This window comes from Sminthopsis crassicaudata, chromosome 3 (genome assembly GCF_048593235.1).
Source record: "Sminthopsis crassicaudata isolate SCR6 chromosome 3, ASM4859323v1, whole genome shotgun sequence".
Classification (NCBI taxonomy): Eukaryota; Metazoa; Chordata; class Mammalia; order Dasyuromorphia; family Dasyuridae; genus Sminthopsis; species Sminthopsis crassicaudata.
Genome location: NC_133619.1, coordinates 625,991,995 through 626,006,351, shown reverse-complemented (window position 1 = coordinate 626,006,351; position 14,357 = coordinate 625,991,995). Strand labels below are relative to the sequence as shown.

The 14,357-nt window shown below is 43.1% G+C and overlaps 1 protein-coding gene across 4 annotated transcripts in view; it reads left to right on the top strand.

The window, feature by feature from the left end:
- The window catches only part of KCNAB2 (potassium voltage-gated channel subfamily A regulatory beta subunit 2), a 183,261-nt gene that overhangs the window by 35,509 nt on the left and 133,395 nt on the right, over window positions 1-14,357 (top strand). For 2 of the 4 annotated variants that reach the window (XM_074306442.1, XM_074306441.1), the window contains one exon: window positions 9,306-9,543. The exons of the other annotated variants lie outside the window; for them this stretch is intronic. The gene's annotated coding sequence lies outside the window, so the exon portion shown is untranslated. Of the gene's footprint in view, window positions 1-9,305; window positions 9,544-14,357 lie in introns of those variants that run through there. 4 annotated transcript variants of the gene reach the window in all.

Here is a 14,357-nt window from a genome sequence, read left to right as displayed (position 1 = left end):
CTGGTTTTGAGAATCAACTCAGATTCCACAACCTCATTTTTCATGGTTGTTTGGGGTCTGTTCTTCCCTGCCCCCTCCCTATTCTCAGTAACTTTATAGTGAGCTAGCCTTGGAGTCCCCAAAACCTGGGCTCTTTGCATTGCTGTTGCTCAGCACAGTGCCTTACACATTATACTCCTCAATACATGCTTATTGGAGTGACTGACTTTAATGTCTATAGTCCTGTTGTAAGTGCCAGCTTATATATTGAAGCAAATAGTTAGCACATGAGATAGGGTGCTGGGACTAAAGTCGAGAAGACCTGAATTCAAATCTGGCCTCAGACGCTTCCTAGCTATGTGACCCAGAGCAAGTCACTTCACCTCTGCCTGCCTCAGTTTCCCCATCTGTAAAATGGAGAAATAGTACGAGATAATATTTGTAAATCACTTCGCAAATATTAAAGTCCCACATTAATACTAGCTGTTGTTTATTATTATTATAACATTATTAATTTGGTTGTAGTAAATTATTTTGTTTTATTATATTATTATTATTAAGTAAAGTCTATTGGTTCTCTATTACCAGCAGACCCAATTAGTAAATGTTTATTGACTAATCAGACACTCTGTGCCAGTACTGTACAAAGCACTGAGGATACAAATAAAAAGAAAGACAGTTTCTCTCTCAAGGAGCTTACAATTGAATGAGAGAAGCTAGTACACAAGAGGAACCTGGAAAGAGAGGATAGCTCTGTCAGAGTGGTCAAGGGGCATGTTGTTCCCAAGCAGAGCTGCCTCTGGGAAATGAAGAGTAGGAAACCCGAGCCTTCTATAAAGGAGCTTTGGTGGTGTTGAGGTCAAATATAAAATCCTCTGTTTGACTTTTAATATTTTGCCCCTTCCTACCTTTTCTTACTCACCTCTGACCCTCTGTACCCTCTGACCCAGCAACTCTGACTCCCCCTTTGTTGTTCCTCAAACTGACACTCTTCTCTTGACTTCAAGCTTTTCCCTCCCTGAGCCCCATTCCCGAAATGTAGGGCAATGCCGTGTCCTGTGACCCAAAGCTAAGCTGTTATCCAGGCAGCCCCTAATCACACCATTCCCACAACCAATCAGGCTTCAGCTACTAGAAACACAAGCTGCATTCATCCCACGAAGCAATAAAACCAATTGCCGTGTTGTTGGTATTGTTGTGTTTAAGTTAGTCAATTAACAAGCAGAAGGTCTTTCCATCTTTCTTCTGAGCGACAGCAATCATTCTCTCATTTCTAGACTGAACATTTCAAGGAGACAGGGAGAAAAAAGTCTGCTAGTGACTCATCGACTCCCTAGGAAACTTAGAAGTCCCAGGATACACTGAGGCATGGGGGAATTGGGAGCACTTGAGAATTTTGTTTTCTCCAAAGGAATGGAAGTTGCTGTTGTTCGCTATTGTGTTCTTTGGAATAAACAGCTAGACTTTCTCGCTTCGTCTGCTTCTTGGACCAGTGGTCCCTAAGGTATCATGCTAACAGGAGAGAGTTTAGAGGAACTGGCTGCATTAAAGAAAGAGCCTGCTTTGGCTTTCCCAAGCTCCCTCCTCAGTCTCCCACTGATTCTCTGAGTTCTGCATATGAAGATATCCCATCCTCCAGGTATGTAGAGGGCTCCTGGCCAGAAGGGGGTTACTGCTAAGTGCAGGAACCCCTCAGAGATCCTGCCAAACGATGTGATGGAGACAAAGGGAATAGCCAGTTTAGTCACACAGGAGAACGGGAGTTTCCACAGAGAGACAGCATGGTAGAGTCGATCAAGTGAGATGGCCTGTGCTCATCAGACATTTACCAGATTGCCTGGCCATAGCCAAGTCATTTAATTTTTCTTACCTCAATCTCATCTATAAAATTGGGCTGATAATTCCCATAACATTTACCACCGTAGAGAGTCATAAGGATCAACTGGATAATGTCTGCAAAGCATTTGCAAAGCCTAAGGTGCTAAATTCATAAATGGTGGTTTTGCAGTATAGAGAGGGCAGCATCTAGAACTGGTTCAGATTCCCACCTGCCGCCCCCCATTGTTTGTATGACCTCGGATAAGTCACATTGTCAAATAAAGCGATTGGACTGGGTGCCCAGGAAACCCAGGAGGAGGATGGAAAGGGCACTGGTGCTAGCGTCAGAGAGGACCAGATTTCCCATCCTGCCTCTGAAGCTTTCCCCTGTGCAATCTTGGGCAGGTTTCTTGAAAGACAAGGGGATCAAATAATGATCCTCCAAACTTTAGGGGCCTTTCATCTTCTAAGTGTGTGGTCTCCTACTTTCACCATCTTGGAGTCTATTTCATGGGGTTTAGTCCGTCCTTTGACCACCACATGGAAGGCCGAGGCTGGAGGGCAGCAGTTGTTAGATCTCATTGTGGCTCCTGTGGTAAGCATTTGACACTGGGTTGTTTTTACTCTGAGGCTGTGGCTTCAGGTGTGCCGATCTCAAGGGAACCTGCTGCCCTCTGGGATTTGCCTCAGCTACTCCTGTTTTGTTTCTCATAATCTCTTTTCTCTTCTGGTCACCGGCCGTAAATCCCATTGGAAGGCTGGTGCCAGCCAGACATGCAGTGGGAAAGTGGGTTACCCACTTTTAGAGGTCCACAAGCCAGGCCCCAGGAGTGGATCTCTGGGCATAGAGCAGCCTTTGTTTCTGATGTTGGTCTTGGGAAGCTGTCAGTCTGTCAAATGACTGAGAATTTCTTAAATGCCCCTGGCACTGTGCCATGGGCTGGAGATACAAAGAAAAGCAAACACAGTCCCTGCCCTCAGGGAGGGCATTCTAATGAAAGGGAAAATGTGTAAATAACTGGACGCATGAAAGATAGATTCAGAGTATATATGGGAAGGGAAAGCACATAGGGAGGGAGATGGAGGCCAGCCTCTTATGGAAGATGGGATTTGAGCTGAGTTTTAAAAAGAAGTCAGGGAAATGAAGAGGCAGACATCAGGCACAGGGAGCCGCCAGGGCAAAAAGCCCGTAAATGGGAGATGGAGTGTCACATTTAAGTTACCCCAAGTCGGATCTTGTAGCTGGATCACAGAGTGTGTGGAGGGGAGCAGAGTGAGAAACTGGAAAATCAGGAAGAGCTCTCAGTGCCAAAGAGAAGACTTTATGTTTGACCCTGGAGAAGAAGGAGATTTGGGGGGAATAGAATATGAGATGAATAGGAGAAGAAGGAATTTTCAGCAAATAGTCTTGATTTTTTTGGTAAAGTTTGAGGCAAGGTCCTAGGCTGAGAAGATGGGGAGAAAGACACTGTGGGAGGTTTGAAGAGAGGAGAAGATCTATAACAGCTTCTGTGGAGAGTGAATAACAAATTGATTAGGAATGAATGAAGCCAGTGGAGTTTGTTGAGTAGGGCTATGCTAAGGGTGACATGGTCCAGATCTGTGTCATGTGAGCAGAGAATTAGTTGGAGTGAAGAGAGATTTAAGTTAGAGAACCAGTTAGGATTCTCCAGGAGTCCCCCGGGGAAAGGTGATCAGGACCAGAATTAAGGTGGAGGCTGTGTGGGCAGAAAGGAGGGAACATATGCAAGAGATATTGTGAAAATAGAAATGACAAGTCTTGGCAACAGATTGAGATGGAGTGAGTAAGGAGTCAAAAATTAGCTTTTGAGCCTTTGTCATGGAAGAGCTGGGGGAAGAAAGATAGCAAGTTGTTTTGGAGCTGTTGATTTTAAGATGCCTACAAGTCATTCAGGCAGTTAATGATATAGTACTAGAACTCAGGACAGAGGTGAGGGCCAGATTTATAGAGCTGAGAGTCATCTGCGTAGAGGTGATCATTGAGACAATGAGAGCTGATGAGATCAAGCAAGCAAAAGAGTGTAGAAGGAAAATAAAAGCGGAACCTGAGGCAGAGCTTTGGCAGACACCCATGGTTAGTGGAATTGACCTGGATAAAGATGCAACAAAAAAGAAGGGAGAAGTCAGACAGGAGTATCAGGAGAGAGCAGTGCCATGAAAGCCTGGAGAGGTGTACAATCCAGGAGGAGCTCAGGTGTGTAAATGGTGAAAGAGATTTCCAGAAGGATGAAGATTGCAAAAAGACTATTTGATTTGGTTAAGAATCCATGGTAACTTTGGAAGGGCAGTTTCAATTGAATGATGATATCAAAAGCCAAATTTCAAAGTTTTCAAGTTTTAAAAAGTGAGAGGAGAAGACATAGAGGCATTCACTGTAGATGACTTTCTCAAGGTTTCCCAGAAGAGAAAAAGATATAGATATAGAGATAGAGATAGAGAGATAGATAGAAAGAAAGAAAGAAAGAAAGAAAGAAAGAAAGAAAGAAAGAAAGAAAGAAAGAAAGAAAGAAAGAAAGAAAGAAAGAAAGAAAGAAAGAAAGAAAGAAAGAAAGAAAGAAAGAAAGAAAGAAAGAAAGAAAGAAAGAAAGAAAGAAAGAAAGAAAGAAAGAAAAAGAAAGAAAGAAAGAAAGGTGGCTAGATTCTGGATCAAGGGAGAGTTATGCAAAGATGAGAAAGCAGGATCATGAGCAAGTTTATAGGCAGTCAGGAAGGAATCACTAGATAGGAAGAGGTTGAAAATAAAAGAGAAGGGGGATGAAATGGGGCAGAATGGAAGGGGATCTGCCATAAAAGATGGGAGGAAATAAAGTCAAAGGTCCATAAAGAGGAATTGGCTTTAGCAAATTAAAAAGACTACTTCTTTGTCCACGAATGGTCTAAAGGAATAGATTGTGGGGGAATGTAATATGAGATGAGTCGAGGAGAAGACGGAGGAACTTTCAGCATATGTTCTTAATTTTTTTTTTTAGTAAAGTTTGAGGCAAGGTCTAAAGCCAAGAAAATGGGGAGAAAGATACTGTGGGAGGTTTGAAGAGAGAGAAGGTCTAGAACAGCTGCTGTGGAAAGTGGAATAACAAATTGATTAGGGATGAATACAGTGTTTGTCTTCCTGCAGTGAGGACCCAGTTGAGGTTATGTTACATAAATTTATAGTGGGCTCGGTCAGCAAATTTTCATTAGATCCTCCCCATCCATTCAACAACCCGTAAAGAGCAATGAAGGAAATTGATGAGAGAAGTAATTCTGTTCTGGCTTTTGACAAGGAATGATCAGCCATAAAACAAGAAAGCAAGAGTTTTGAGAGTGAAGCATAACGTCAAGTTGAGTTGGTTCATTATAGATTGATGTAAGGTATTAGATTGTTGTTGTACTAGTGATTTCAGGCTTACGCCTCCAGTTTTGACTCTATGATTTCCTTTTTCAGATAGAGATAATGGAGTTTGTCACGGTCACAGGCACATTTGAAGAAAATGAATGTATATAAAAAGCCTAGCTCTTCCAGCGAGATGGAGGGGGTCTAGGTTGAAGGGGAAAGGAAATACTGCTGATCTGTGAAATTCAGCCAGCTTTCTGTATATTTATCTCTCCAGTGAGGTCTAAGACTAGGACCAATTTACTTCCCACTGTAATTGGAAGCGGAAGATCAGTCCAAATAGGCTTCTTTCTGGTCATACCTGCTACGTGTTTGTAAAGACAAAGCAACCGTTCTCATTTTGAGAGCTAGACTTTAGCAGCTGAGCCAGGCTGCTTCCAGGCCAGCTCATTCCTCTGGGTTACTTTATCGATCAGCTTGATTATGTGTCGAGACAGCTCAGCAGACCGACAGGAGCCCTCCTGTCCAAGGGGTTAAGGACAATTAAAAGATTTGCCAGGTCCGTGGCTGGCTACCCTTGTAGGTCCTGGGGCTCCAGACTTGTGGCCTAAACTGGTTTAGGATGTCTGGTCACTGCTGTGAGGGCCTGCCTCTGAAGTAGGTACACACCTCGAGCCAGGGGGGACAGCAGCAGCTAACCTCAAAGATAAGGTGCCTAGCTTCTGTTCTCAGACTTTTCACTGATATGCTGGATGGTGTGCGGAGAAGCATGTTGTCCTAGCCCAACTGTTGGAAGGAGCCTCTGGACTTCAGATTTCCTCTCTACAAAATGGAATTCAGATCTGTTTACATGGGGCAGTGATAGAGCCCTGGGTCTAGAGTAAAAGACCTGAATTCAAATCCCCCCTCAGATACTTTACTAGTCATGTAACAGAACAATCTGCCTGGGCTTCCTCATCCATAAAATAAAGATAAAAATAGCACTTCCTTTAAAAGGTTGTGAGGATCAAGTGAGATAGCATCTGTAAGGTGTTTCACAAATCTTTAAGTGCTATAGAAATGCTAGCATATTATTATCGCTGAGCATGATACAGTATAACTCTATGAACGCTAACCAAAAATAAATGTGTGTTATTAGAATAAGTAGGCTAGAAAATGCTGTAAGAAACCTAGAGAAAGGTGCTGGGTAAATTATCTTTATCACCATAATTATTTGAGTTTTATTTGTGGTTGATAATTATAATTATTAAAATCATCATTATATTGTCTTAAGGCCTATAAAGCATTTTAGGTTTGATCTTTCCCAGCAGCCCATGAGTTAGTGCTACAGGTTTAAAATACTGATGAGGAATCTGAGGTTAAGTGAAATCATGATCGGGCCCTGAATTATCTACAGACTGATTCAAATCAAGTCCTTGCTGATTTCCAAGGCCAAGGCTCTTTCGACTATCCACTTTGATATCCCAAAAAAGAGAAAGTAAGCTTGTGGAACTCAATGAAGTGAACGTTCATTATGTGTTTGCTTTGGATCAGGAAGCTGGTGGCACAGTGAATGGAGCACCAAACCTGGAGTAGGACGGCTCAAGTTCAAATGTGGCCTCAGAATCCTATAAGCTATGTGACCTTGGGTCCTCTTAAACCATTTGTTTCAGTTTCCTCAACTGTAAGTGAGGATAACAATAGTACCTACTTCTCAGGGTTATAGTGCAGATCAGATGAGACAATGTATGTAAAAAGTGCATAGCACAGTATCTGGCAAATAGTAGGTGTTATATAAATGCTTATTCCCTACCCCTACTATGTTAAATGTTACATGTTAGAGATACAAAGAAAAAAATGGCCTCTGTATCCAAAGAAATTATATTCTTATAGGGGATACTACATGTGGATAGACAAGTGAATACAAGGTAATTTGAAGAAAGTCATTTTATATTTATATTTATTATCATTATTATTTTTATTATATTATTATATTTGATTTGTGATTGGCTGAGGGGAGAAGGGAATACATTCCAGGCAAGGGATCTGCTTGTGCAGAGACCTGGAGGTGGTAGATAGCATGCTGAGTTGACGTCCAGGAGGAGGATGGAGTCCATGCTGAGTTATAGTCTGGTCTGGCAGACATTGCTGTTGCTTGTCCTTCATCCTCAAAGAGGACCAGTGACATCAGGATTGTGATATCTTGACTTGCAAGTGAATTGGATTTAAGAAAGGCAGAGCTGTGCAAAGTCACCAGCCTCATTCTCTCCTCCAGTCTGGTGACAAGACATGAGTCAGGACAAGTGGTAATAATGCCCCTTTGGTGGACATAGAGAGTGTGGGGAAGCCAGAAATCTAAGCAATGTCAGGAAAAATCAGTTGGGATTAGACAGTGAGAGCCTTTAAATGTTATGCAGAGAAATAGATACTTTGTCCTAGAGATGATAGGGAACCATTCAAAGTATGTGAAGAAGGAAGGGAAGTGGTCAGATTTGTGGTTTTCACAGCCCAGGTAGCAAAGGAACCCACACATGGTATTCTGGTATTAATTCTAACTTCTAATATAAAAGCACAAAGGCTCTTTGTTAAATTTGTTCTCAAAATCAACTTAAAATAGCCTAGGATTAGGTAACATAGAATGCCACATAAGCTTGGGTCTGGTCTTCCTTTCAGAAACCTAGAGTGCTTGGGGTTATGTAGTTGTCAGCAAGTTGGTTAGGTTTGGTTCCAAACCAGAGAATTAATCTCTCCAGGATCCTAGAGGTCAAGAAAAACCAGATCAGCATGAGAATGATTGGCCCAAATAGTTTGCTCACTGAATTCCCACTATCACCTCTTAAAGAAGAATACAGAAGAATACAGTACTTGTAGGGGAAGTAAAATGAGGAACAGGAAAGAGCTAAAGACCAGCCTGGAGAGGCATGGCAAAACGAACCCTTTACCCTGGAGAAGTGCCAGTCAGCCCTCCCTCCCGGCCCATGGACCAGCTCCATAAGTCATCACTGACTGCTCCGGAGAAGCAGGTGTGTGACAATCAACCAGGTAGCAAGCATTTCTTAGATGCTTAATTTGTGCTAGAAACCCAAAGGGGAGAATGAGATATTTCTTGCCCTGGAGGAATTTTCATTCTAATGGGGAGGAGTAACTTGTACACATACAAATAGATACCAATTAGATTGGGGGGGGGGGGGGATGGAAATGAACTCTGTGATTTCTGTGGTAAAGGAACTCCCTCTAACAATGTGGATTGGTACTTTCTCTACAACTATTTCTGGGGTCCTTAATTCAAGAAGGCTGTGAAAGGGATTTTTGTTTGGTGTGGTCTTTTTAAAAAACATTGGATAATTGTTTACCTTTGTCATCTTATGTATTTTGTGCATTTATTTTAAAATAAGAGAGAGAGAGGTCCATAAATTTCACTAGACTTCCAAAGAGGGCCCATGGAATACAAAGGATTAAGAACCCTTGCCTAGAATATAGAGAGCTTAGATCATTCGTCCTGGGCCATACTCCTGTCTGTGTCACAGGCAAGTCCTCTGAATTCTAGAGCCAGTCCCCTCTCTAGAATACGTGCAAAGTAAATACAGGGTAACGTCCATGTTGGGCCCTGCTGGCCACGTGTGGTCCATCTGTCTGAAATCATTATGGGGTCTGTTTGTGGGGAAATGAGGGGGCAGAAGACTCCCTCCTCGAGGAACTGGGGCTGGGGAGCCCTTGCTTGGGTGCACTCCTTGGGAAAAGCCCCGGGGAAGACCCCCTGTGCGGGAGCTAGAGGAGGCTCACATGAAAGGGCTGCCGTCAGCAGTTGGGCGCCCAGCGGAGCGAGGGGAAGGCGGCCACTGAAACGGGCCCCTGCTCCCTCTGCAGGACCTACACGGTTAAAGCCTGCTCCGCTCTGCAGCAGCCGGGGAGCTGGCGCACCGTGGGCTAATCCCAGCTCCTGGAGCGGTCCGGCTTCTGGGTTCAAATGCAGACCCCGGCGCACTTAGCTTCCTAGGCTGGCCACCTCGGACTTGCTGAGTCAGGACTGGACAGCGGCGGCGGCCGCAGCAGCGCGGCCCGATTTGCTGCAGTCCTAATTACGAGGGCTCCCTTAGGTTGCCCCCCTTCCTCAGCTCAGTTAAGTGATTCCCTGCCTGGTGGTGAGGAGGCTGATCAGCTTTTTCTCAACCCCCTCCCTTCTGTTTCGACACAGCCCGAGAAGGGAATGGGGTAGGAAAGAAGCCGAGCCCAGCCGAGACTGTACTGCGGGGCTGATCTCCGCGGCTCTCCGTCACCACCGAAGGGAGAGGGGACTGTTCCCTCTCGGTTTCCCCTCCGGACCTCCATTCCAGCGGCTTGGGGGTTTGTCCCTTTGCCCACTGCATAATCCCTGGTCCAAGTTAGCCGAGGGGAGAGAGGGATCTCTGCTTCCTCTGAGGATCCGGGGCAAGGTAGGTGGGTGCTGGGCTCTCGGGGGGAGCTGTCCGCTTCGGTTCTCGGCCCCTCTGGGGGAGCTGTCCGCTTCGGTTCTCGGCCCCTGTGGGGGAGCTGTCCGCTTCGGTTCTCGGTCCAGGTCTCCTGCTGCAGGCAGCCTGGCTCCCCGCTGAGCAGATGCAGTGCGGTGGGGTGGAGGGTGGGGAGGGGGGGACCTGCGTGAGAGAGGCGTCTACATGCATGTGTGCGTTTTCCTCGGAAGGAAGCTGAGCTTGTCTAGCTGTACCCTAAGGTCCCAGGGAGAACCCGACGTGAGGAGGGGAGGTATGATTTGGGGATAAGCTGCCTGCTTCTCCCTCACATGAAGAAGGCCAAAAAAAATTCTTCATTGAATATAGAACCCATCAACAAGGGATCCCGGTGGTTAACCGTTAATGAGAGATCTGGGGGAGTTGTTTTCCCCCCTTTGGGGGCACCAAAGAAGGTGTGTTTTTGTTTTTTATTTCCTTTGGTTACAGAAATAAATTGACAGTTTGTGTGCATGGCCAGGGTTTCAGTTTCACAAAGGAAACGCCTAAGCACAAAAAAGTGTAAAAAGTCTCATTCCACAGTGCGGTGTTTGTGTGCAGCTGGTAAATCCCCAGGCGTTTCCATGACACTGAGCTGGCTTCACCCAAGTGGAGGCACCAGTGTCAAGAGAGAGATTTCTTTTTTTATTTTTTTCTTACTCTTGCTCCATCCCATCTTTCTTTCTCTCTTTCTCCCTCTTTTCCTCCCTTATCTTTCTGTCCTTTCTCTTTTTCTATTTCTCTTCTTTTCTCTATTCTTTTCTTTCTCTTCTTCCACCCTTCCCTCTTCTTTTATACCTATCTCTCTCATCCATCATCTTTTCCTTTTTTCTCTTTCTTCTCCCTCCCTCTCCATATTTCTTTCTCCATCTACTTTCTTCTTTCCTCTCCCCTCATCTTTCTTTTCTTCTTTTAATCTCTCTACCTTCCCCTTCCCTTTTCCTTTCTTCTCATCTCTTCATCTCCTTTCTCTCCTACCCCATCTTTCCTCTATCTGTTTCCCCTTCCCTATTTTTCTTTCTTTCTCACCACCTTCACTCTTTTCTTCTTTTCTTTTCCTCTTTCTTTCTCCTACTTTTTGTCTTTCTCTAATTCTCTTTCTCTTAAGCCATCTTTCCCCTTTTCTCTTTTTTTCTTTCTCCCCATTTTTGTCCTTCACTCTCTTTTTTCCTTTTTTCTTCCATTTCTTGTCTTTCTCTATTTCTCTCTCTCTTAACCCATCTTTCCTCTTTCTTTATCTCTCCTTCTCTCTAAATCTCTCTTCCTTTCTTTTTTCCCTTTTTCCCCCTCCTTTTCACTCTTGTCTCTCTCCTTCATTCTTCTTCTCCCCCATCTTTTCCCTCTCTTCCAAATGAAACTGGCAAAACTTCAAGAAAGTAGCTTGATGCTGCAGCAGAGACTAACTTAAGAATTCACTGAAACAGGTTGGCTAGGGGAAAAGAAGAATAAAGAGTAATCATTTGAAGAACCCGTAAAGTCTCTTCAGAGAAGATGTATTGAATTTGAATGTATGCACATTGCAGGCTGCTAGTAAAGACTCAGTAATCCATTGATCACAACTAACATTTTACTGTTACTTTTTAAAAGTAATCCTAAATTCTGATCCCCTTCTCCCAAGCATCCCATCATTTCTTGGGTCTTTAGAGTACCTTATAAGGCCCTTTAGATATGGATTAGTCATCTCATGATCACTAGAGAAAAGGCTTTTTTGTTTGTTAGAAGTCTCTTCCATGTCCCCTTGCTGACATAATATTTTTTCATGGATTTTTCCTCAAACAAGTTCTGGGAATCAGATGGACTATCCACCTTTCTTTTACCTAAGATTCCTCCTCATCAAGGATCAAATTGAAGATTTTACTGTGAATTTAATCTCTATTTCTTCACTTCCAGATTCTCACCAGTTTTCCCTCTTTAGCCATCACAGTTGCAGATGGTTTGGTTCGGGATAGGGTATTTCATTTTTTGAGTTTTTGGGTGTTAGGGGTTAACAAAAATATTAAGGTCATTCTCCTCCAGAAACCTTGCATACTTGGTGGGAGTTGATATGTTCCATGGGAAAAGAAGCATGCTGAGCTAACATGACTAGTTTAGGTTCCTGATTGCTCAGGAGACATGGATGCTAGTGTTAAGGGTGAGTTTCTGTATTCATAAAGGTAGGGAGTTCTAAAAAGGTAGGCTGATGATTTTTTTTTGGTTTATTTATTTGTATTACCCTAATGGAATAGTCCTGTGTCCTTTTGTGTTCCTTTAGATTAGAATTCCTTAACCTTTTGGTGTCACAGCCCACATTGGGCAGCCTAGTGAAGCCTCTGAACTTAGAAGATTACAAAGGAAATTGATTCTATCAAGATAGTTATTTATCTATCTATGTGTGTTCAGAGATCATCCTACCTTTTCCCCACTCTCCCAAGTTAAAAATCTTTGTTCTAGATAATAGCCATCTTGCCAGGTAAACTTTAGATTCTATATGAGATCTTCTGAAGATCTTGTTCTCTCCCTCTCCTCTCCTATTTTGCTCTTTTATCTTTGTGCTTTTTTTCATGATTCAGGAATTCATGGTATACCTTCAAAAAGCAGGATGCAAAATAACCCGTCCCTTTTTTTCTTTTTAAGGAAAAGGAATATTGCCCAATAACCAGGAGTTCAATTTTTGCCTCTGTTGGCAATTATGCTGCTTGCGGGTGATGTAATGGACAATCTTCTAGAATTTCTAGAGAGGTTCATAAAATCCTGCAAATATCACTCCTTAAGGGCAGATTTGGGTCCTGTCCATGTCTTCTCATTTTTTTCCTCATGTCCCCATTGTCACAAAGTCTCCAACTTGAAAAGTGATCTTGCCTCTTCTTTTGATTTCTCCCTGCATGGTGTTCTCTGTGGAGGCAGGGGCCTAGAGGGGTCATTAGGGATTTTCCAGGAATTGGCTTTCAGCATCTTCTTCCAGCTTGCTCACCTCTCTTTTTTTCTTTAGCTATTACATTTCCACAGTCCAAGACTGACCTGCCTATTTAGAAAGGGCTGTTCTGGTTTTCTAGCTCCCTGCACAAGCTTTCCATCTTTCTCTAATCACTAGTGTCTTTCCTCCTTTCCAAATTACTTTGAACATAACTTGTATTTTGCTTATCTGTACATGATAAAATGTAATCTCCTAGAAGACAGGAACGGTTTGGGTTTTGATTTGTTTCCTTAGTGCCTAAAACATAAGGATCATTTAAATATTTAATAAATGAATGAACAGGAAAGCCACAGAAAGGCCTAGATATTATCCTAAAGATTGCTTGATTGGTTTTCAGAGATTCAAACTCTCCCTTGCCCCAAAAATATAAAGAATAGATCCGCCTTCTCCTTTTCCTATTATGTATCAGGGAGTGATAGCAAAGATACAACCATTCATCCCTCCACTGCCCCTTTAAGACACTGCCCTGTATATATTATCCTTCCAATTCATCCATTCATCAAGTAGCAAGGTGAACTTTCACAAAGGACCCCAGGAAAGGTCTTGGTGGAAGGTGAGAAAGCATTGTGTAATTTAAATTGAAGCTAGTGTGACCATGCACAAGGTCAGACCCAGCGTGTGTTTGTTTCTACAGTGTGATGCTGTCAAAAGAAGCTAGGTTTACACAGAGGAGGGAAGACAAGGAGACAGAAATAGCCTGAGTAGTGGATGAATCTATAGGTATCAACACTAAGCCCCAATGGGATTTTCTATCAGTTCTTGTGCTCGTTTCAAAAGATGGGCAAAAATCTGCTCGACCCGATAGTCGGAAAGACCTCGGTTCAGAAGCAGCCTCTGAGCCTGACTAAGTTTAAGATTTGGGCAAGTTCCTCTGAGTTTCCATTGCCATAAAATGCAGTTGATATTAGCTGTACCTCATTCATTCACCTAATAAACTTTCACTAATTACTGACTGCGGGTCACAGCTTCCACTAGGTGCTGAGACTGCAAGACCGAAATGAAACCATTCCTACCCTCAAGGAACTTATATTCTGCTGAGAGGAAAACCCTACTAGCTTGTTGTGAGATTTCAACTTGAAAAGTTGAGACAGCTCTTTGCAAACCATTAATTATAAGCTATCATTTCTATTTAGTTTTTTTTTTTACAACCATATTCCAAGGGGGTCTGTTCACCCTAGAAGGTATATGTGTGAAAGGTGGCTCCCATTGAATAAAAAAGCATAAGCTCCCAATGCTCAGGAACCATTTGGCTCAGCCTACCTTTCTGGCAGAGCTACCTCCTTCCTGGCTGGTCCTTATCTATGTCACTGTCAGCCCCAAGATTAGTAAGGAAGCTGAGCTGTGTTATAGGCTGGCGCACATTAGCTTTTATTATAATTATTAAGATCATTATCATTATTGTTATTAGCTGCTTGCCATCTTTTGTTTTGGTAGCAATAAATTATAACCAGAGTGGTTCTCTGTTTACATAACTATCTCCCTCAATTTCAAGCAGAGCATCTTATGGTATATTGTCCAAATATATATCACAATTGTATACTACAGTTTAAGGGACTTTCTTTAGCCTCCCTCACTGGGATGGACAGGTTTTCTTGTTAGCTAATTGAAGTGAATTCAAGACAAGTCAACAGGCATTTATTAAACTTACTTTGTACAAGGCACTGGGGCTACAAAGAACAACCCCACTCTTAAGGAGTTCCCATTCCTGTTGGGGAGACACTATGCAGAAAGTGTGGACCGTGTATTTGGGGATCAAAGCTATCCATCAGGGTATTTGTTGACAAGTCATTTATTATGGCAATCATTGAGC